Consider the following 24,682-nt stretch of genomic DNA (forward strand, 5'->3'; position numbering starts at 1 on the left):
GTTACACTCAAGGTTCCTAGAGTGAGTTCCTGCCCTGACTTCTCTCAGTCATGGGAGTGATCTGAGAGTTATAAGCTGAAATAAATTCTTTCCTCCCCAAGTTGCTTTTGTTCATGGTGTCTATTACGTCATGAGAACCCCTACCTAAGGCAGATTAAATATGACTTTGCTCTGAGTACCCAGCTGTAATATTGGTACCTGCCATGAAGCACAACCCAAATAAGTACAGGTTGAAAAAAAACTGAGAGTTTGATGTTTGTTGATGTGTGAATGAGTTAGCATCACTCACACTCTATTCAGAGTACAATCAATTACTCCACTTCTTCAGCTCCCCAGGTAGAGAAGCTTGTCCCACCGAATGCCATCCTGAGGCACAATGGCTTCGCTGATATTGCCAGGCAGGGTCACAGATGAGAAGAGTTCCACATCCTTCAGATGCAAAGGTTTTAAGGTCCGTGAAATGACATGATAGTCCCAGCTCGTTGCCCTCCGGTCCTTAGAATCACTGCATCTGCAGGTATGAGCACACTGCCTAATTAAGCATTCTTTGAATAATAGTATCACAGACCACAAGAACGAGTTGGCCACAGGTAGAATCCCATTAACCCTGCTGGAATTTCCATTTTTTCTGATTTTTTTCCCCTGTGCAGAAATAAAGTTGCCAATTTTGTCGATGTAAGCATATTCTCCAACAACTTGAAACTGCTCCAAATTCCACCAGCCACACAAGAGGGGAAGAGATGAAATGTAGTTTAGGAAAGTAAATTCTTGATTATGTTGGAATTAAAGGGTATATGCTTTGCTGCATTTTCAAAAATTGCAGATAAGAGGCACAGCAGTGTTTGACTCCCATGTCAAGTAGAGCTGGTAATTTACTGTGCAAAATAAACAGATGGGATAAAATAGGAAAGCTATATCTCCACTTTGTAACTATTCCTCGAGGGTCATCATGAGGAGAGAAGTAATAATTATATCAACAGAGTAGGCATGCTCTTGACTCTTACAGAGTTTTATAGGCCAGTGGTTTACTGCTAACTTTTGGTGGAAGACTAGTTTAAGAATAGCAAAGCTTTGTGGCCTGTTAGGAGTCGTTACATGTAGAAGCTGGCCCAACTGCCATTCATAAGAAGGCCACAGACAGGTATTCAAGAAATAATGATTCTTCCATCATAAGATATAGGCCAGCATGGTCCTAAGAGTTCTGCCATGTCTGTGTACAGAGGAGACAACATATGTTGGGACCTCTGTCAATGAAAAGAAGCAAAACCTTCTGCCTTGACACTTGCAAAGTGGGCATGTGTTTACAAAGATAAAAGCCATAGTACATATCGAGAGTAATAAGTAGGTATAAAATATTCCCCAATGTAGCTTGGCCTGTACTAAAATGATGCCTGCAGTTTGACTGTTTAGAGGGCTTTTATGAATATGTGAACAGAGATGAAAAACCTAACAGCCATGTTTCTTCTTTTTCTTTTCATTAATTTATTTATTTATTCATTTTACATCCTTATCATTGCTGCCTCAGGCCCCCCTCACAGATTCCTTACCCCATCCTCCTCCTCTCCTTCTTCTCTGAGAGGGTACCCGCTTCACTATAGCCTCAAGTCTCTGCAGTGTTAGAGGCATCCTCTCCCACTGAGGCCAGACTAAGCAGCCCATTTGGGGAATGGATTCCACAGACAGGCTAATAGCTTTAGGGTTATCCACAACTCCCGTTGTTGAGGGACCCACATGAAGAGCAAGCTGGACATCTGCTGTATATGTGCCAGGGGCCTCTGTCTAGCCCATGTATGCTCTTTGGTTAGTGGCTCAGTCTGAGAGCCCGAGGGGTTCAGGTTAGCTGAAAGAATCACAGTTCTAATCTCTTCATTGAACGGTGGTTGGTCCTACACTTCTTCACCCATTGCTCTCTGTCTCAGGCAAGAATGGGTCACTCTCCTATCTTGACTTTCTGCCTAAAACCCCACTTTCTAGTTCCTACCTTACCTACTTAGCATATTTGTCTTCTTACATGATTTCTTAGTGGCCCAGACTTCTGTCCATCATCATTCTTTTAGGGAAGAGCTCCTTCCCTGTGTCAAATAAACATGTCAGTGTTTGGGGTTCATGATAAGATGCTTCCTGCCTTATCCCTCCTAGACTCAGGAGCAAGTGTTTTGTCTTGAAGGGATCAATCATGGTCCTCGAGTCTCCTAGCTACAAATTTTACTAATAATCATTGAAACATACAAACTGATTTAAGAATCACTCAACTACAGATTTGCCCTGACGTTAAAGAGATTTAACCCTCAAGATCCCATTTCATGTTCTAGCTGATTTTCTGTTGCTATAATACAATGTCTTGTGGGAAAAGACTTAAAAGAGGCAGGATTTATTTTTAGCTCCCAATCTCTCGCAATAGTCAGGAAGGAGCTTGAGACAACAATTCACATCACACCCACAGCCAGGACAGAGACAATGGATGCACGCATGCTTAATTTTGCTCACCCACTTCTTGACTCTATCCAGTCAGGAACCCCTGCCTGAGGATATTGCTGCCCACAGTGGACTGGGTCTTCCCACACCAATTAACTTATGCCCACAGACCAATCCACTGTAGACAAGCCTTCGCTGAGCCTTGCTTCCCGGGTGATTCTAGGTTATGGACACTTGACAGTTCAAATTAACCATCGTACTTCAGGGCTCTGGAGGGATGGGCATTCTGGGATCTGACATTTCTGGTTGGACTGCTTTCAACAATAGAGGATCATAACCTCATCATTTATGATAAATTTTTCAATTTTACATCAGATTATAAAAGTCTGCTTGAACACTCAAGGCTAAAATAATTTAGTAAGCTTTTTGTGTTCATCTGAAATGTTCTCTATTTATATACCTATTTTCACATTTTCGCAGTTTTAATCCCCCAACTGTGTGAACATCAGGTTCTGTTGCATCAATGTCCACTGCTCTTCTTGGTCTCTTCTCTGTTCTGGAATGCTCCAGTGCGTTCCCTTCTACCTGGCTCCACGGTCTTCACGCAGGCCTTTTCAGACTCTTTCTTTCGACTGAGTGTGTTTCCTAACCTGGCTGCCTTTGCCTAAACTTCAGCTTCTCCATAAAAATCCACCCAATTAATTTACCAGATTTTTCTCACATAATTGTCTTTCTGTGGTCTTTTAAGAACCAACTTGATACCTGAGACTGAATTCAATCTGGCCTCAGATGCTCGCCATATTGTGGCTTTGGTTCATCACCAGCTTGTCAGTTTTTCCTTCCCTATGAACTTATAGAGGTCAGGACTCCGCCTTACATTTCTTCCTCCTCAGCATCTCCTGCTACTTTGAACAGCACAAGGGAGTGATAAATAATGGAACTGGATGGTACAGACCCGCCTATTAAGTATGAACTGACTGGTGGGTGAGGACTTTTATGTGGGCAGGTAGATCCCAAGCTTGGAGACTCACTGTGTTGCCACAGAGTTAACTACTCACATTTTCAGATATGAACAAGGTTGTACACACCGGGGGGATTGCTATAGCAGTCTTCATCTTCCTAAAGTGGGCACTGAAGTTCTGTCGAAATCATAACCCTCTCCCCTACTACCGCAGCCACCAACTGTGGTGTTTTATCAAATTCCTGAAACTCCTGTCCGGGGCTCAGTTGTTGGTTTCTAAAAATTCCCTGGCACTGGATATCTTACAATAGTCATCAAAAAGACTTTTCTAGAGGTATTGCATACTTCACAGAAAGGCATAGCTAGGGCATCTAAGGAATAGACAATGGAATCAAAGCCACTCTCCCAAGTTCTCTGTTCTAGGAATTAAAACCATCTGAGTAAATAAATAGTAGGCTTAGCCATGATTCATAGTTATTAATCTACTTCTACTCAAGTAAGGTATGTGCAGAGAAAAATAATAGAGATTGCAAATTATGCAGTAGTCTCCTCTGCCCCACTCAGATTTAAGGCATGTCACTTGGGGTTGTCCAGGGTGATTTGTTATAGTGCTGAGAGATTTTTGTTTTGTTTTGTTTTTTTTATCATTTCTGCTGGGAGGGAGATGCAGGTGCCTACAGTGGGGCTTTTCTGGTCCTGTGCCGTCTTTGCATAAGGAAGTTTTCTGCATCTGATTCCTCCCTTTAGGAGCCTGACAAACATTTGAGCTTCAGTTGCCAACAAGAAGGATGCCTCCCACCTTCTCCTCCTCCCTACAAGGAGTTCACTTACAGATGCAGACGGAGCAGCTCAAGCAAGCAGGGAAGTAACCAGAATCCACAGACAGAAAGAGAAAGAGACTTCCACTTGGGCTCGACCTCTGTCTGGCCCAGGAAGATTGAGTTTGCTCTCCGTGTGGGAACGCGCTCCCAGGGGTTAGCAGGTTCTCTTGTCCGAGGCTCCCCTTTCTCTCAGGGTAAAGAATTTATTAGTGAGAAATTTCAATTTCAGACCTTAAAATTGTCTTGCTTGACCTCAAGATCTTCAGTACCATGTATTGGAGCACACCTCATCACTGTTGGAACATTCTTTCACCCCACAAGCCCCCCTCTCCCAGCTTTATCTGTAAAATGATTTCTTTCTGGCAAAGGATTGTTGCTCTAGTAGGACCATTTTACCCAAAGAGGTTCGTGGACAGTCTCAACTTCCCAAGAAGCCCAATTGCAGAGGTATCCTCCCAGGAAGGAGTGCCTCGAAACTGCCCTTCTTCTCAGAAGAAGCCCACAGGAGTTGCTGTGTGCATCAGCTTGCATTGCCATGACAATTCAGAGACTAACAGACAGAAATGTGTTCCGCCACAAGTCTGGAAGTTGGAAGCACAAAGATCAAGGTGCTTGTGGGTCTGGATTCTTCAGAAGGGATGAGACTAAGTCTGTCCAGTCACTCTGCCAGATGCACCTGGGTACTGGTGCGTTGCCACTGTCGATCAGTCAAGCACACCCCTGCTGACAGACATTACCTTTGTCTGAAGAAGCAGTCCCCCCCACCCCCACCCACCCCCACCCCCTGCATATCCCCCTCGTGTATCTGTTTCTGTCTCCAATTTCCTTGTAGAATAAAAATTCCTTTAGGATTTGCAACCACACTAGTGACTCCACATGAACTACTTATCTCTGACACATCCCTTCATGAGGGCATAATTCAACCATTAAATTGCTAAGGAGACACCGGGCGTCCCCCAGGAACACCACACCAAGGCTTTCTGTTATCTATAGCACAACAGTGTTAGCCACAAGACACTAGCATGTGTTTTAGTATTAAATTAACCCATGATTTCACATAGGAAATGTTTCTCACTCGTGTCTGAGGTGAGTCTTGTAGCCATCTGTCTAATTGAGGGGGGGACAACGTTCCTCCTTATGAACTAGGGATTTGTGTAGGCCTCCTCTGAGTCTTGACTCTCTTATAGTTTCCTCCTTGTTTGCATGTGGGAGAGAAACCCTGGAGAATTTACTTCTCTGTTTTTTTTATTGGATATTTTCTTTATTTACATTTCAAATGTTATCCCCTTTCCTGGTCCACCCCTCCCAGAAACCCCCTATCCCATCTGTTCTCCTGCCTGCTTCTATGAGGCTGTTCCTCCACCCACCCAACTCCCACCTCCCTGCCCTTGATTCCCCTATACTGGAACATCTATCAAGCCTCATAGGACCTCTCCTTCCATTGATGCCCTCCCTACAAGGCCATCCACTGCTACATATGCAGCTGGAGTCATGAGTACTCCTTGGTTAATGATTTAGGTGATCTCTGGGAGGTCTGGTTGGTTGATAGTGTTCTTCCTATGAGGTTGCAAACCCCTTCAACTCCTTCAGTCCTTTCTCTAACCCCTCCATTGGGGACCCCACACTCAGTCCAATGATTGGCATGAGAATCTATCCCTGTATTTGCAAGGCTCTGACAAGGCCTCTCAGGAGACAGCTATATCAGGCTCTTTTCAGCAAACATTTCTTGGCATCCACAATAGTGCAGAGATTTGGTGATTGTGTATGGGATGAATTTCTAGGTAGGACCATCTCTGGATGACCTATCCTTCAGTCTCTCCTCTACATTTTATTTCCATATTTACTCCTGTAAGTATTCCCCCTTCTCAGAAGAACCAAAGAACCCACATTTTGGTCTTCTTTCTTCTTGAGCTTCATGTGCTCTGTGAATTGTATCTTGGTTATTCTGAGCTTTTGGACTAATTATCCACTTATCAGTGAGTGCATAACATGTGTGTTCTTTTGTGATTAGGTTACCTCACTTGGCATTATATATTCTAGTTCCATCCATTTGCCCTAGAATTTCATGAATTCATCATTTTAAATAGATGAGTAGTATTCCATTGTGTAAATATACCACATTTTCTGTATCCATTCATATATTGAGGCACATCTGGGTTCTTTTCAGCTTCTGGCTATTATAAATAAGGCTGCTATGAACATAGTGGAGCATGTGTCCATATTACATGTTGGAGCATCTTCTAGGTATATGCACAGGAATGATATAGCTGGGTCCTCAGGTACTTCAATATCCAATTTTCTGAGGAGCTACCATACTGATTTCCAGAGTGGTTGTACCATCTTGCAATCCCACCAGCAATGGAGGAGTGTTCCTCTTTCTCCACAGCCTCGACAGCACCTGCTGCCACCTGAGTTTTTTGAGTTTTTTGTTGTTGTTGTTGTTGTTGTTGTTGTTTTGGGGTTTTTTTTGTTTTTTTTTTTTGCCATTTTAACTGGTGTGAGGTGAAATCTCAGGGTTGTTTTGATTTGCATTTCCCTGATATTTAAGGATGTTGAACATTTCTTTAGGTGCTTCTCAGTTATTCGATATTCCTCAGTTGAAAATTCTTTGTTTAACTCTGTACCCCATTTTAATAGGGTTATTTGGTTCTCTGGAGTCTAACTTCTTGAATTCTTTGTATATATTGAATATTAACCTTCTACTGGATGTAGGATTGGCAAAGATCTTTTCCCAATCTGGTGGTTGCTGTTTTGTCCTATTGACAGTGTCCTTTGTCTTATAGAACCTTTGCAATTTTACAAGGTCCCATCTGTCAATTCTTGATTTTAGAACATAAGCTATTGATGTTCTGTTCAGATTTTCCCCTGTGCCCATGTGTTCAAGGCTCTTCCCCACTTTTTCCTCTATAAGTTTCAGTGTATCTAGTTTTATGTGGCGGTCTTGATCCACTTGGACTTGAGCTATGTACAGGGAGATAAGAATGGGTCAATTTGCATTTTTCTACATGCTGACTACCAGTTGAACCAGCACCATTTGTTAAAAATGCTGTCTTTTTTCCACTGAATGATTTTAGATCCTTTGTCTAAGATCAAGTGACCATAGGTGTGTGGGATCATTTCTGGGTCTTCAATTCTATTCCATTGATCTTCCTGCCTCTCTCTGTACCAATACCATCCAGTGTTTATCACTATTTCTCTGTAATACAGCTTGATATCAGGGAGGGTGATTCTGCCAGAAGTTCTTTTATTGTTGAGAATAGTTTTCGCTATCCTGTTTTTTTTTTTTTTTGTTATTCCAAATGCTTTTGCAAATTGATCTTTCTAACACTATGAAGAATTGATTTGGAATTTTGATGAGGATTGCATTGAATCTGTAGATTACTTTTGACAAGATGGCCATTTTTACTATATTAATCCTGCCGATCCTTGAGCATGGGAGATCTTTCCATCTTCTGATATCTTTGATTTCTTTTGTCAGAGACTTGAAGTTCTTGTCATACAGATCTTTCACTTGCTTGGTTAGAGTCATACCAAGGTATGTAATATTATTTGTGACTATTGTGAAGAGTGTCATTTGCTTGATTTTTTTTCTCAGCTTGTTTATCCTTTGAGTAGAAGAAGGCCACTGATTTGTTTGAGTTAATTTTATATCCAGCCACTTTGCTGAAGTTGGTTATCAGCTTTAGAAGTTCTCTGGTGGAATTTTTGGGGTCAGTTATGAATATGATCATATCATTAGCAAATAGTTGTATTTTGACTTCTTCCTTTCCAATTTGTATCCCTTTGACCTCCTTTTGTTGTCTAATTGCTCTAGCTAGAATTTCAAGTACTATATTGAAAAGATACAGAGAGAGTAGGCAGCCTTGTCTAGTCCCTGATTTTAGTGTGATTGCTTCAAGTTTCTCTCCATTTAATTTGATGTTGGCTACTGATTTGCTGTATATTGCTTTTATTGTGTTTAGGCATGGGTCTTGATTTCCCGACCTTTCCAAGACTTTTAACTTGAAGGGATGCTAAATTTTGTCAAATGCTTTTTCAGCATCTAAATTTACTTCTCTTAAGTTCTGTAAATGAACAATGACAAACATCCCTTTACAGCTCATAAGGCAGAATCAGTCACATGACCTCAACTGTGGAGAAAGCTAGGAAGCACACAGAATCCTGTGGGTGTTTGGGAGCCATGAAATACTTCCGGTCTCTCTTTCTCTTGACAAATTATTGTAAAGGCAAAACACAAAACCATGAGTTTACACCTCTTAGCTTGGGATTAAGACTTTCTGATGGGAAGGCTAACGCCTCCATTTCCTAGTTATGTATATCTAGTGAGTCCAACTTGATCGTCCCTCAGTCTCCATCCTATAGAATGGAGGTGATGATTCTTTCTACCTCTGGAGCTTGTTCCAGAAGCTATCTTTGGTCCTGGTGTTTGGTGTAAATACGTTTAGGGCATAATAGCAGTAAAAACTGTAATTCTCTTTTGATCATTTGAGAAAGCAGGTGGGGGCATGAAATAAGTAGAGGAATTGTCCTGACTTGACCATCTTGGTCCTGAGTATCTAGGTGCTTAAATAAATTCCTGGTATAGAAGAAAGGGTCCTGGTGCACAAAAGATAATGGATGGTTGAAAAGACTCCATCCATGCATCACTGCTAATCATCTCATTTCTCAGAAGGACTGGGGTCAGCTTGTTTCTATAGAGACCTGAGTTTATTGATACTGAACAGCTTTATTCACCATTTGCAAAGTAAGAATATTTTCCCATAGTAGCAACACATACCCACAAAAGTAGGCAGAGCAGAGTCGGCATTTACTCCTTAACATCACCCTCAGTGGGTTCACAAAAAAATTACAAAGAAAGAAAAAATTCAGGACTTTTTGAAATTCTTTTCGTTTACAGTTAAAAAAAATTTCAGAGAGATCATATAGGTATTAAAAGCACTGGCTGCTCTAGAAAGTATGCAGGTTCAATTCCTAACACCTACATGTTGGCCCACAACCATCTGAACTCCAGTACCAAGGAACTCAACTCCCTTTTAACTTCCTTGAGTACCAGACATACATAGGATGCACAGACATGCATGCAAACACTCACACACATCAAATAAGAATAAATAAACCTTTGTTTAATTGAGGGAAAATTCATATAGCATCAATTAACTATTTTAAAGTATATAATACAGCTGTGCTGAATACAGCCAAATTATATGTATCCACCATTTCAATCTTCTCTGAAAACATTCCAAAGTCTAAAAGGGGCTCCATATCCATCACCAAGTCATTATTCTGCCTCCTCGCAGTCCTCTTTCACAAAGCTCCCCCATGCCCTTCTCTTCTCCTCTGAAAGGGTCTGAACCCCTGTGAGTATCCCTCTGCACTGGCACATTAGGTCTCTGCCAGGGCAGGCCCATCCTCTCCCACTGAGGCCAGACAAGGCAATCTGTTGGGGAACAGATACCACAGTCAGGCTATATAGCTCTAGGGAGAGCCTCCACTCCAGTTGTGGGGTCTATGTAGGGACTGAACTCTACACCTGCTTCCTTATATGCTAGAGGCCTAGTTCAAGCCTGTGTGCTCTTTGGTTGATGGCTCAGTCTCTAAGAGCTCCCACAGTTTCAGGTAGTTGACTCTGGGGCAATTCCTGTGTCCTTCAGGGCCTTCAATCCTTCCCCCAATTCTTCCATAAAAGTCCCTAACCTCCATCCAACTTTTGGCTGGGTGGAGTGTGTGTTTCAGTCAGCTGCTGGGTAGAGATTTTCAAAGGACTTAGGCTCTTGGCTTCAAGCATAACAGAGTATCATTAATAATGTCAGGGATTGGTGCTTGCCCATGGGATGGGTTTCAAGTCAGGATGGTCATTGGTTGGCCATTCCTTGAGTCTTTGCTCCATCTTTGTTCCTACATGTCTATTAAACAGGACAATTTGGGGTTGAAAATTTTATGGGTGGGTCAGTTTCCTTATCCCTCTACCGGGAGTCCTGACTGGCTACAGGAGGTGGCCTCTACAGGTTCCATATCCCCTCCGCGAGGCATCTTGGCTAAGGTCATCCACATTGACTCCTGGGTACCTGATCCATCTCAGGTCTCTGGAACTTCCTAAAGATTGCCCCTGAGACCCCACTATCACCACCAGCAGCTGCACATTTCCATTCATTCTTCTGGCCCTCTGGGTCTCCTGTCTCTCTACACACCCAAATCCGTGCCTCCCCATCCCTGCCCCCTCTTCACCCACTTCCCACCCTCCCTCTGCCTCCTATGACTATTTTGTTCCCCCATGTAAGGACAGTTCAAGCATCCTTGCTTGTGCCTTCCTTCCTGTGTAACTTATTTGAGTCTCAGGGGTAAATCATGGGTATTCTGTGCTTTATGGCTGCTATGCACTTACCAGTGAATACATGCTACGCATGTTCTTTTAGGTCTGGGTTACCTAATTCAGGATGATATTTTCTAGTTCCATCAATTTGCCTGCAAAATTCATGATTTCTTATTTTTAATAGCTGAATAGTATTCCATTGCATAAGTGAACCACATTTTCTGTATTCATTCCTCTGCTAAAAGACATCTGGGTTGTCACCAATTTCAGGCTATTATGAATAAAGCAGCTATGAACATAGTGGATCACGTGTCCTTGTGGTATGGTGGAGCATCTTTGGGTAAATGCCCAGGAGCAGCATAGCTAGGCCTTCAGGTAGAACTGCTTCCAATTTTCTGAGAAACTGCCAGAGAAGATGCACAAGTTTGCAATCCTACCAGTAATGAAGGAGTGTTCCCCATTCTCCACATCCTTACCAGCATATGGTGTCACTTGAGTTTTTGATCTTAGCCCTACTGATTGGTATAAAGTAAAATCTCAGGGTTGTTTTGATTGCATCCTATGACTAAGGATATTGAGCATTTCTTAAAGTGCTTCTTGGCAATTTGAAATTCCTTTGTTGAGAATTCTATGCTTAGCTCTGTACCCCATTTTTAATTGGGTTATTTGGTTCTTTGGAGTCTAACTTCTTGAGTTCTTTATACATTTTGATTATTAATCCTCTGTCAGATATAGGGTTAGTGAAGGTCTTTTCTCCATCTGTAAGCTGATATTTTGTAATATTGAGAGTGTCCTTTGCCTTACAGAAGCTTTTCAATTTCATGAGATCCCATTTATCAATTGTTGATCTTAGAGTCCAAGTCATTGGTGTTCTGTCCAGGAAGTTGTTTCCTGCACCAATGAGTTAAAGGATATTTCCCATTTTCTCTTCTATAGATTTAATGTTTTATAAGCAGGAATCATGCCATACATAATCTAATCTTCTGTGTCTGGATTCTTTTTTTGTATTTTAATTTGTGTGTATGTGTGTGTGTGTCCTCAAATCAGAAGCCATCAGATTCATGGCTCTGGAGATATAGGTGGTTGTGAGCTACCCAACATGTAGTCTGGGACTATAATTCAGGGCCTCTGCCAAAACATCAAATACAAGTAACCACCGAATCATCTTCCTAGTCCCATTGCGTCTGGATTCTGTCACTTGACATGTTTCTAAATTCATATTGTAGCGAGGATCATTCCTTTTGATAGTTGAATAATACTCCAGTATAAGGGCGTACTGTCTTTTACTTTAAGCTATTCATCAGCAGAGAGACAACATTGTTTTCATTTCTTGTCTACTGCGAGTAGTGCTTCCATGAATATTCATGAACAGCATTTTGTTTGAACATCTGCTTTCAGTTCTTCGGGATGGAAGCAGAATCAGGGTCATATGATAATTATGAATTTTGCTCTTTTGGGGGTGCTGCCCAGTTATTTTCCACAGTAGCTACATCATTTTTTATTCCCACTGGCAATGTACAGATATTCTAATTTCTCTACATCCTTGCTAATACTAGTTAATTTCCTTTATTTAATAACTATCCTAGTGGATGTGAGTTGGAAGCTCATCAGGGTTTTAATTTCCTGGCTCCCCAGTGGTTAGTAACACTGAGAGCTTTTCCATGTTCTTGCTTCTTGTTGGACATCAAGGTATGTTCTTTGAAGGAATATCTATTCAAATTGTCTCTGTATTTATTTAGATTTTTGTCGGTCATAGAACTGTAAGAGATTATTACTGAGGCATGCTTGATACTACATCAACAATTTGCAAATATCTCTTCTATTCTGTAATTTGTATTTCAGTTTCTTGGTAATGTTCTATAATTCACACAAAATTAATAACATAATATTAATATGCATATAACAGAGCATCCTATTTCAATCAGTGTACAGATAAAAGCACAGTGATTATAAATCATTTCTTTTTCATTGTTTCATGGCAGAAGACTTCAAATTCCTCTTTTGAAGTTCTTGAAAAGGTCTGGAAAGACAAACATGGTATGTACTCACTTATAAGTGGATATTAGCTGTTAAGTAAATAATCAAAGTACAATCCACAGACATTGATAGGTTAGGTAGAGAGGGTGACTTGGGGGTTGGGCACACGGATCTCCATGGGAAGGGGAAGTAAAATCACTTTTGCAGATGGACTAGGGGTGGGAGGGGATGGTAGTTGGTGTTAGGGGATGAAGGTAGAATGTGCAGGGAGATATAGAATTGGGACACTGGGAGTATAGTGTGGAAACCTCATGCAGTGGAAACTTCCTGGAATCTATGAAGGTGGCCTTAGTGAGGATGTGGAATCTGTACTGGCCATCTTTTGTAGCCAAGAAAGGCTTCCAGTGATAGTCCAGGTTGCATTTGATCACTTTGTTTGCCCAGGGTGTCCTGTGAAGAACCACAAATAACCCAGGCTGACTGGTGCTAAGATAGAGGATTGCTCTCTGAAAACTGTCAGTGGGGCCTCCTTGTCAAGGACAGTATCCACATATATCATTGAATGAAGGGAGCTGGTACATAACTGGAGCCTTCAACCTTGCATTCTAAACTCTTTGGTGTAGGAAGATATCTTGCAGGTTACCAAAAGAGTAATCTGGAGACTAACCAAGACACAAAACTATCGACCTACCATCTTTCCTGCCTGCAAAATATGCTGAGGCAATGGTGGCATAGAACTTGAGGGAGTGGACAGTCAATGTCTGATTTAACTTGAGGCCCATGCCCCAATAGGAAGCCCACATCCTGCCCTGCTTGAATGGCCAGGATCCAGAGACTGGATAGCCAAACACATAGGGTAGAATCAAACTGACTGAAAGAAATTCAATGATTCCTGCTGATATTGTGCTATGCTCACAGATTGGTGCCTTGATCCAATTGTCATCAGAGAAGCTTCTTCAGGCATCTCGGGAACGGGTGCAGAACCCTCAGCCACATAGTATGCAGAGAGATTGTTTAGATTGGGGGTCTCCATTGGGTCCTCCACTGAAGAGGAAGAGGAAAGATTGTAGGCATTAGAGGGAAATGAGGACACCAGGGTAACATGGCCCTCTGAATCAACTCAGCAGACCTCACAGGGACTCACCGAGTCTGAAGCAGCAAGCTCTGGGCCTACAGGCCTCTGCACCGGGTTACCTGCACATGCATTGTGGCTTTTAATTTGGTGGTTTTGTGGAACTCCTAACAGTAGGAGCAAGTATTTCTCTGACTCTTTTGTCTGCTCTTAGGACTCTTTTCCTCCTGTTAGGTTGTCTTGTCCAGTCTTGCTATGAGAGATTTTGCCTTGTCTTATTGTACCTTGTTTCATTCTGTTTGATTGTTGACCTTGGAGACCTCATCCTTTCTGAAGAAAAAAATAGAGGGGGAGTGGATCTGGGAGCCAGGGAGGGTGGAGGCATCTGGGAGGAGTAGAGGGAGGGGGACATTGTAGGCGGGATTTATTGTATAAAAAAAAGAATCTATTTTTAGTTTAAAAAAGTTAAAATAGTTTATCTGTTTTTAAAAATTATAGTCACCCCTCTGTGCTACTGAAACCTAGTCCCTTTTATCTGACTGTATTTTTTACCTTTATGAACTAACCTCTTCTCTCAGCTCTTCCATTCTCTACTAATCAATACACACAAATTGATTTACTGATTTTTGTTTATTTGTTTGGTTCATCCTATGAGGTAGAGCATGCTAGATTTGTCTTGCTGTGTGTGTCTCATGGCATGTAACATAACATACCACTTTCATGGTATCACATGTGGCAGAATTACCTTCTCTATTGGAACTGAATACTGTGCACACTGCATTTTATTTATTCACCCTTACATTGGGAAGGGCACCCAGGTAGATTGTAAGAATGGGACTTGGTAGGGCTGGAGAGATAGCTCAGTGGTTAAGAACACTGACTGCTCTTCTGAAGGTCCTGAGTTCAAATCCCAGCAACCACATGGTGGCTCACAACCATCCCTAATGAGATCTGATGGCCCTCTTCGGGTGTGTCTGAAGACACAACAGTGTACTTAGATATAATAAATAAATACATCTTTGAAAAAAAAGAATGGGACTCGGGCATCTATTTGATATGATGATGTCACCTCTTTCTAATGTACAGATGAAGTAAAAGAGCTAGGCCACAGACAGATCAGGCTGAGTGGTGGGATGCATCTTACAGCCTGCCTACAAGTCTACCCCAAGATGGTGTCTTGCTGCAACAGCCAGAGCACTGGGAGTTGGAAGACCAAAGCTGTGGTACAGATGGCAGGCAGCTTCCTAAGGGGGTTCCAAACCTGTGATAGCTGTGGAATTCTTTTCGTAGTGAAGGTCATTGGCATACATGGTGATGACATTGGTTCACCCTGTAATGGAGGTCCTCCTAGTTGTGGAGGGGAGGCCCCTGTGACTAGGGAAGCAGGGTTGCACTGGCTGATGCACTGATGTCTGTGTGCCTTAAATGTCTCCCATCTCTGCCTTGCTGGGTTCCGGTGCTCTCCCCTGTGCCTGACAAGGTTACTCTATATTTGTTGTTGTGATTCTTCCTTACTGAAAGCCAGCCTTGAGCACCTGGAAACAACTCTTTGGTAGTCTCTCCACAAAGGGTTCTATTTTGATGAAGTCTAATGGCCTGCTTTTTCCTGCTGCAGTTTTGGTTATCACATCATTAAACAGTCATTTGAAAGACATTTGTGTGGACCCAAGCATGATGGCCCGTTCCTAACAGTCCCAACACTCCAGAAGATTAATGTGAGAGTGTCATCATTTTTAAGGCCAGTCTGGGTTACATAGAGACGCCCTTTTGAGAAAGAAAGAAAGAAAGAAAGAAAGAAAGAAAGAAAGAAAGAAAGAAAGAAAGAAAGAAAGAAAGAAAGAAAGAAAGAAAGACAGAAAGAAAGACAGAAAGAAAGAAAGAAAGAAAGAAAGTTTTGTTTCTTAAAGTTTGACTATTTTAGTGATGAACTAATTAAAAAGAAAAATGAAATTCTTAATATACTGACACTATAAGGAAGCCATGATCTTCTCTACTCGGCCTTGATTAATTTATTTGCTAAAGTATGGGGATGAATTGCTGGCTAAGTGGTTAACTACATTTTTTGTTCTTGTAGAGGACCTACATGGTGGCTCACAACTATTTGTAACTCCAGTTCCAGAGAGCCCAACACTATCTTCTGAGCTCTGAGGACACCAGGCATGTATACATGATACACACATGCAGGCAAACATTCATACATATAAAATAATAAATAAGCCTTTAAAAACTTCAAAAGGAATTTATTCAAATATTTTGTGATTTTGCAGCATATTTATCTCATTAGTATATATTTATAACCATGAGCAATACAATCAGAAAATATGCCATTAAAGTATTACATAAAGTGTTATAACTCAGAGAGGGATGAAAAATGTGAGGGATGGTCACATTTAATCTGGAAATATATAAATAGAAGTGACGGTGTTAAGAATTAGGTATATACTTCTGGGGTGTCTCAGACTGGCTCCTCTCTGCCTCTGTCAGCTAAAGCATTTACCAGGTGGGAGGGATAATGAACCAAACCTCAGCACAGGGCAAAGTTTGGAGCCTTGTTATCATGCAGGTGTCCACAGAGAAAGATAAAAGAATCACTTTGCAGCTCAAAGCCTCAGAACCCACATCTCAGATGATAACGTAATCTGTTAGTGAATGTCGTTCCAAATCCAGGACGGTTTAGAATTAATTATAAAGATGATGAAGTATTAAGACTTTTGTGTCAAGTTCAAGAATAGGTTTTTAATCATTGGGACAATCTGTGTATATTCAGTGCTTAAAGTGTTTGTAATGATGTGGAATTGGCACATTAGAGTCTGACAGATTAACCTTAGAATTCCAATTTAAAATATGTAATTGACTAGTGATTTCAAGTCAAAGGTACAAGATTTTTGACTGAGCTTGTAAACAGAATTAGAACATCTCAGAGAACTAGATTGACTATATTTATAGGCTCAATAATTTATTAGAATGAGAAGGCTTATTTAAATTCTCAAGGCAGCTGTGCTCATTAGAGACATGAACTTGCCTGGCCAAGTCCTTGAAGGGCTTAAAAGAAAACTGAATTTATGACATTTACAGTTTCAGCACCAAATGCCCACATTTGTAAATGAGACTCTTTGTTTAAAGAAAAATTTAGTTCATTGGGTTGATCAACCACTTAACCAATCACGTCCTAGACATTTACAGATCTGAATTACTAAAATCATGAATTTGGAGAGATTGCTTGGGGAGGTTAAAACACCTGCTGCCAAGCAGGAGGACCAGAGTTGGAATCACCTGCATCACACATGTACCAGGTGGGTAGGACGCTTTCATATCTTTGCAGTGTTCAGAGGGTTCAGACAGGATACGCCTACAGTATGCTAAGGGAACGAGCCAGCCCCACCATGTCGCCAGCTGGGTGTACAGCCGAGAGATTCTGCCTCAGGAAGTCAAGTGGAGGGTTATTGAAGAATACTCCCAACACCAGGCTCAGCCCTCCATGCTTTTGTGTGCAAATATCCACATGATCCCACATGTATGCAATCAGGCACTCACATATGTGCACACATCTGCACATGAGCAAAGAAAATGTGAATCTCTTTAACAACAGCAATACTTGAACTTCAAGATATGGAAAAGACTATGTAGTCTTTGACTTTAAAAATCTAATATTAATTTAACTTTACAGGTAGCTCTTATCATATAAACTCCTCTTATCATATAAACATTTCATATGGAATGAAGGCCATTTTCAACATGTAGAATCTCTAAAAATCAGACTAATGGATATTATGAAATAGCATCCCATTAATCTATACTAAGGGAACGAGCCAGCCCCACCATGTCACCAGCTGGGTGTACAGCCGAGAGATCCCACCTCAGGAAGTCAAGTGGAGGGTTATTGAAGAATACTCCCAACACCAGGCTCAGCCCTCCATGCTTTTGTGTGCAAATATCCACATGATCCCACATGTATGCAATCAGGCACTCACATATGTGCACACATCTGCACATGAGCAAAGAAAATGTGAATCTTTTTAACAACAGCAATACTTGAACTTCAAGATATGGAAAAGACTATGTAGTCTTTGACTTTAAAAATCTAATATTAATTTAAGTTTACAGGTAGCTCTTATCATATAAACTCCTGAGGTATGACATTTCATATGGAATGAAGGCCATTTTCAACATGTAGAATCTCTAAAAATCAGACTAATGGATATTATGAAATAGCATCCCATTAATCTATTTTTTTGATTTGATTACATTATTTAGATAGAACTTTCTGCCCAACTAATTACAGGTATGAAAACAGTTCCAGCCCTTGTTTTTATTTGTTGGTGAAATCATAGGACTTATGTGCTTTTCATTCATGAAAAGAGAAAAAGGAGAATGCCACAGAAAGAGAAATGGCCAGAATCCATGGAAAGATAACATGTTCAAATAACCCTCACCGTGATCTAATCATATTCTATACACACTGGAGTTGTGTGAGGTCCTACCATGTCACCAAGCCTGTTCAAGTTTCCCCATCCACGAGTAGTCTTTGTAAAAGAGAAATAAAACGACTGAGGAATGATCAACAGAAAGACAGAACATGTGGAGGCAATTCCACATAAGTTACATAAAGACTTGATGTGGTTTTCTAATAAGTACAAAAGGCAGTCTCCCTCCAAGCAATTAAAAAGAGAAAGAGAATAGCTTTGGAAGAAGGAACTCTTCCCTGAGTTCTGCCAGTGAAATGCATGAACGCATTTGCTGCAGCCGACAGATATCTCCAAAACGCTGGTGACCGGGCTAAATCTCAGAGGACAGACAAGGTCGTGGCATTCAGGATGCTGAGCTCAACACCCTTTCAAACTGCTTGCATATGACTTTGTGGCTTTAAAATAGAAAATGTTGGAAGGTTTTAAAGACCTCAAGAGTGAACAAATGACTTATTTCTCTCGTGGAAAATAAAGCTATCAGATGGCTTAAAAGCTCGAGTTTAGTCAGGTAGCTCGGGTTCAAATCTTAGCTCAGCTGCCAAGAAAAGCAATGATTACAGACAAGTCACCTGCCCCTCTTGCAGAAAGTTCAGGTGTTTAGTGGCGCTCTTAGAGAAGCCAGGAAGTACCTTTGAGGGTTGTGAAACATTAAGAGCTCTGTCATGATCAACGCAGAGGAGCCACCTGGTAACTAACAGCAATTAATTACATTTGCTAAGTGAGAAATTTCCGGAAAGAACATGAACCCTCCCTTAGCATAGCTGCTTTTTTTTTTTTTCTGTCTTCAGTCACTGGCTGAATACACACCCCTGTTTTACATTAAGGTCATGTTTTCATACCGCTTAAGGCAAGTTGTCTCTTTAAGAATCAAGAATGATACAGTGCCATCTGTTAAAAATCTGAGGGAAGGACACGAAGGCTGGAGGCTTTTATTAAAATGTCTCTACATATGAAATAACATTCTTCTCATTGAATGGTCATAAATTGAGAAGTATGAAGGGAGTCGGCTTCCCAGCTGTGAGCATCTCAACTGTGGCAAACACATATTTGACTTTTAAAAATTCCACTCTCAGATGAAGCAACTGGGAATTTGTTCAAGATATAGAAGAATTTTGGGAGATTTGACATGAATTTGTTGTTCTGATGGATTTTTTTCAGCACTTTGCTAGTATTTAAATTATTTCTCACCAATTGGGCACATTCAAACAGGTCAAAGCATTAAGACAATAACCATGGCCACACCTTGTATACTATTGAACATATTTAGGACCCTTAGGTCTTCAGGGATTAAGGTCCTGTAGCACTTTGGAGGCCATCTTGAGACACTAAGCCTTTTGGGAAAATGCCGCATAGTTTGCATCTACCTATTTAAGTTCCCAGGAAGGCATTTTCTTTGGAAGCAAAATATTCATCTAAATAAATGTTTGTTGCAAAGACACTTGACATTTTCCAGAGCAGTGGTGATATTTCCCAAAACTGTGTGTTCCCTGTGGATTAGCCAGACTTCTCGAGCTCACGTGGAGCTAAGATTCAGGGAGTTTAATTAATGAAAGAATATTTTAAATTAGGAATTAGTGTCTCCTTTTTTAATCAGAGCAAGGAGATAGGATTATCATAAATAAAGTAACTGTATACTAATATGGACCAGCTGTTCCTTACCACAACAGGGAAGAAAGAAAATAAAATCTGGAAGGGAAGCCCTCACATAGAGGACATTTCTAGATGGTGAGAAGGATAGCAGGAGGGTATGCAACCTCTGAGCCTTGGGACAACCCAGTCCTACCTCAGATGATGAGGTCATCTTGGGCTGGAAAGCATCACAGAGACCCCAATTAATCTAAATATTCTGGCTTTGACAGGTATCCCTTTGGGGTTTCTATGACAGAAAACTGAAATTTACAGGTGAGGAATGCACTCTGAAATTAAGCACTAAAATATGTCTGCCTAAATTAACCTGACCCAGAAAGATGGACTTCGATTTTAAAATATTCAGTCCTGAAAGTAATTTCATTGTCTTTTTCATTTTAAAAATGGAAACACCTTTTAAATATCATAATCAGTGTGACCACACCCCCAATGGATCTCATAGCATAACTTCCTATAACTGTACCCCTTGTGGGACTCACAGCATGACCTGAGAAGAAAGAGGACATCATCATGCCCAGAAATAGGATGGTTGGTTTTGTTTTATTTACACTGTTGGGAAAAACAATTCTTAAGGCAAATGCTTATGACTCAAACTTTGTAGTACTTAAGGGGATTTACTTCAATCTCCAAAATAACAGATTTAAAACAAATCTTATTAAATGCTCTATTTCTCTCTTCTTGTCAATTTTTTTTAAAAAACTTGGCCCTTTCCCTTTTTATAAAATTTGGTACTTCTTTACATTGCAGGAAAACATGTACAGCCCTCACCTGAAGCTACCGGTAGTTCTGAAAGCAGCTAGAAAGCAAAGCCTCAGAGTCGCCAACATGTTTAAGCTGGATTATGAAGATAGGATTCAGAGGAGAAAAGAGAAAATTTAAATACTATGAACAGGCCCCCCTTCTGAAATTGTTTAAATCGTGTTGGCATCACCTGCGAGAATCAGTTGCTCTATGAGTGAGTGCCAGAATTAAGTTTTAAAACTCAATGTATACTGCAAAATTCAATGGGCTTCATTCCTTTCAGGTCTGGTAACAAAGGCTAGTCAGGTCTTATTTGCAAAATGCACCAAGACATCGAAAGTCCTTGGAAGCTCTGAGACTTGGGTTGCCAACAGAAAGCCTCTGCAGTGTCTCCCAAAGGGGCTACGGTCCAGGCACTAGGAAAGAATGAAAGATTGAGGGACATGGTGATAGGATGCTGATGGTCTAATAGGGAACAGAAACTGTTTTAGGAAGAAAGATGGTGGCCCAACACCTGACACCTGAAGGCTTCTAGGGGTCAAATAGCTTTGACTACCTCTTAGTTGGATGATACTAAAACTACCTTAAAAAAATGCTTATAACAAATCATAAGGCCAGGCACTGAGCAGAAGGTTCCGGATACAACACTTGCCATGTAAGCCGAGGACTGGAGTCTTGATCCCCAGAATCAAATGCTGAGTAGACGTGAAAGCTCACCTGTAATTCCAGCCCTGACAAGTCTATAAAAGGGTTCCCTCAGGCAAGCCTGAGCTTTACTAGCTGTATTGGGTAAGCACTGGGTTCATTTGAAAGATTCTACTTCAATGACTGAGGTGGAGAGTGATCAAGGAAAACCCCACATAAACCTAGGGAGTCTGTGGGCAAACACACATCCATGCATCCAAACATGCATCCGTGCATCCAAACACAGGCATGCATCCAAACACATGCATGCATCCAAGCACACATGCATTCAAAATACACAAATACACACACACACACACACACACACACACACACACCAGCTAAGTCCAGGGAAAAGTCATATGGTTAGACAAAAAGTATTTGGGACTATGCTGTTAGGAAGGAGGGATAGATACATCAAGGCATTTGCTGGGAGTGGCAGGAAGAATATGTAAGTCCTGTGGGGATCTTCTGCATAGAAAGACTTAACGAAAGGGGCAGGATGTTCCTTATCCTGCTGGGAAGGGCTTGGGGGCATCTGTGCCCACTGGTAGGTGTTGACTTAGCATTATTCTTCACCATTATTGTCCTCCTGTTTGGTTGCGAACGAGTATCTCAAAAGAGCATAGATTTAATTAGCGTCCTTGACAATGTGAGGTTTGCAAGGATGCCACTCTGCTGCTTGCTCTCTTCTCGGTGCGGGTGTCCTCTGACATGGCGTCTAGTATTGCCATCTGCTCCTGACAGAGTGTATCTTCTCCCTCATGCAGCACCTGATCAGCATCCTGGCCGCATGGCTCAAGTTCAGTGAGATCCTCAGATGCCTGAAGGTCCAGAAGACACACTCACGACATCTTCTGATGCCAAGTGTGACATTTTGTCACTCACCCAAACCAGCACCTAACATGCAGCACTCCCGCTGTGGAGGCATCCATTTCATTCAGCTACTATTAGAATTGGAAAGGGCGTTGTGGACTTCCCATCCCCTGGTCCATGTGGGAGGAGATAGGTGTCCCAAGACGGTATTGTCTATGAGTGAACAACTCTGATCTTTACACACTCAAGAAGGTGCGATCATCACTAGTCCTACTTTCTACTCAGTAGTATCCTCAGGGACTTTAGTAGGCAATATTTAGAAGAGGAAAGTTACTTTCCTCATTTGAGGGATCTCACTGAAAATCTAGACATAGAGATTTTCAGAATCCATTTGTAGCCAGCACATTTTAGAATAAGGATGTCAACTGAGACAGCCAAAACTACCTCTTCTTCTTGGCTGGCAAGATACCCAATGCACAAAGGTCCTTCCACCAAGCACAATAATCTGACTTTGATGCTAGCATCCACATAGTGAAAGGAGAGAGTTAATTGCTACATTTACACTGATGACCCAGGAATACTCATGTGAGAAGCCAACATTATGTTGATCAGAGTTGTCCTCTAATTACCATGGCATGCATCCACACCCATGCATGCATGCACCCCAGACACACTATGTATACTTCTCATCAAAGGAGAATCTTTCTCAAGACTTTTTTTGGCCATTAGCTGACACAAAATATGGTAGCAATATTATTTTATACCTATTCTTTAGCAATGGAGATGGAATTTAGAAAGGTCAAACAGCTTGTTCAAGATCACAGAACTAATGAGAGATGAAGACAAAATTCTAATCCAGTTCTTTCTCAAACACAGCTTTGAAATGTGGCTTCCTGTTTCACATGGTGTAGCTAGTAGACCAAATCCCCAACTACCTTAGGTTAATCTATTGCCTGATTAAATCAATATCCTCATGTTGGCATGTCTGAGTATTTCTATGTATATGCCTAAGTGTGTTAATTGAGTGTGCACCTGTGTAGTGCAGGTGCATCTCTGTGAGTGTGTGTGGTATGTGTGTGGGAATGTTCATGGGGGGCAGAGAGAGAGAGAGAGAGAGAGAGAGAGAGAGAGAGAGAGAGAGAAGAGATAAACATTAAACATGTTTTCTTCAATCTTCACATATTTTTGGGACAAAATCTTTCACTAAACTTGTACCTCATAGATTTTATGTTGCTAATAAATGAAAATCATAATGTTGACTTCTCACATGAGTATTCCTGGGTCATCAGTGTAAATGTATTGATAAACTGTATGCATAAATGATCAATCATCTATATGCTGCTTCTTCACACTCTAATTCTCTGATTGATTTGGTAGAATGCAGAATCCATCCTCTTATTCTATGAGGAGGGCCCACAGTCAGTTGGTGTAAAAATCTACCATCCAAATACATACAACCTGAGACTCATTGGCCAACCTCTAACTAATAGGTCGGCCTATCACAGGCCTATTAGATAATAGAGAAAATAATTAGTAAGCTAAATCTAGCATATCTGGATTTTCAGGCAAACATTCTACAAGGGGGAGTAACCAATCTGACCTATCTTGACCCTGAAGAAATTGTAACCCATTTACTCATAGAAGCACATCCGAGATAAGGCAGCACCCTACATAGGTAAATCTGAGTTTTCTGCCCAGGACTATCCCTGGTTGATGGTGCACCAATGCAATCATCTTTTCATAAGATAGATAACTTTCAATTTTGTCCTGACTGTAATCCAATTCAATGTCAAATGTCAATTTCTGTGTCCACAAAACATCCTGTGTTCCTCAATAAACATTTCAGATTTATCCCGGGAATGCAGGGTTGGTTCAATATACGGAAATCCATCAATGCAATCCACTACATAAACAAACTCAAAGAACAAAACCACATGGTCATTTCATTGGATGCTGAAAAAGCATTTGACAAAATTCAGCATCCCTTCATGCTTAAAGTCTTGGAGAGAACAGGAATTCAAGGCCCATACCTAAACATAGTAAAAGCAATATACAGCAAACCGGTAGCCAGCATCAAACTAAATGGAGAGAAACTTGAAGCAATCCCACTGAAATCAGGGACCAGACAAGGCTGCCCCCTTTCTCCTTATCTTTTCAATATTGTACTTGAGGTACTAGCTCGGGCAATTCGACAACATAAGGAGGTCAAAGGGATACAAATTGGAAAGGAAGAAGTCAAACTATCATTATTTGCAGACGACATGATCGTCTACCTAAGTGACCCAAAGAACTCCACTAGAGAGCTCCTACAGCTGATAAACAACTTCAGCAAAGTGGCAGGTTACAAAATCAACTCAAGCAAATCAGTGGCCTTCCTATACTCAAAGGATAAGCAGGCTGAGAAAGAAATTAGGGAAATGACCCCCTTCACAATAGCCTCAAACAGTATAAAGTATCTTGGGGTGACTCTTACCAAACATGTGAAAGATCTGTATGACAAGAACTTCAAGACTCTGAAGAAGGAAATGGAAGAAGACCTCAAAAAATGGGAAAACCTCCCATGCTCATGGATCGGTAGAATCAATATAGTTAAAATGGCCATTTTGCCTAAAGCACTATACAGATTCAATGCAATACCCATCAAAATCCCAACTCAATTCTTCACAGAGTTAGAAAGAGCAATTATCAAATTCATCTGGAACAACAAAAAACCCAGGATAGCTAAAACTATTCTCAGCAACAAAAGAAAATCTGGGGGAATCAGTATCCCTG

The sequence above is a fragment of the Apodemus sylvaticus genome, chromosome 4, assembly GCF_947179515.1.
Source record: "Apodemus sylvaticus chromosome 4, mApoSyl1.1, whole genome shotgun sequence".
Lineage (NCBI taxonomy): Eukaryota > Metazoa > Chordata > Mammalia > Rodentia > Muridae > Apodemus > Apodemus sylvaticus.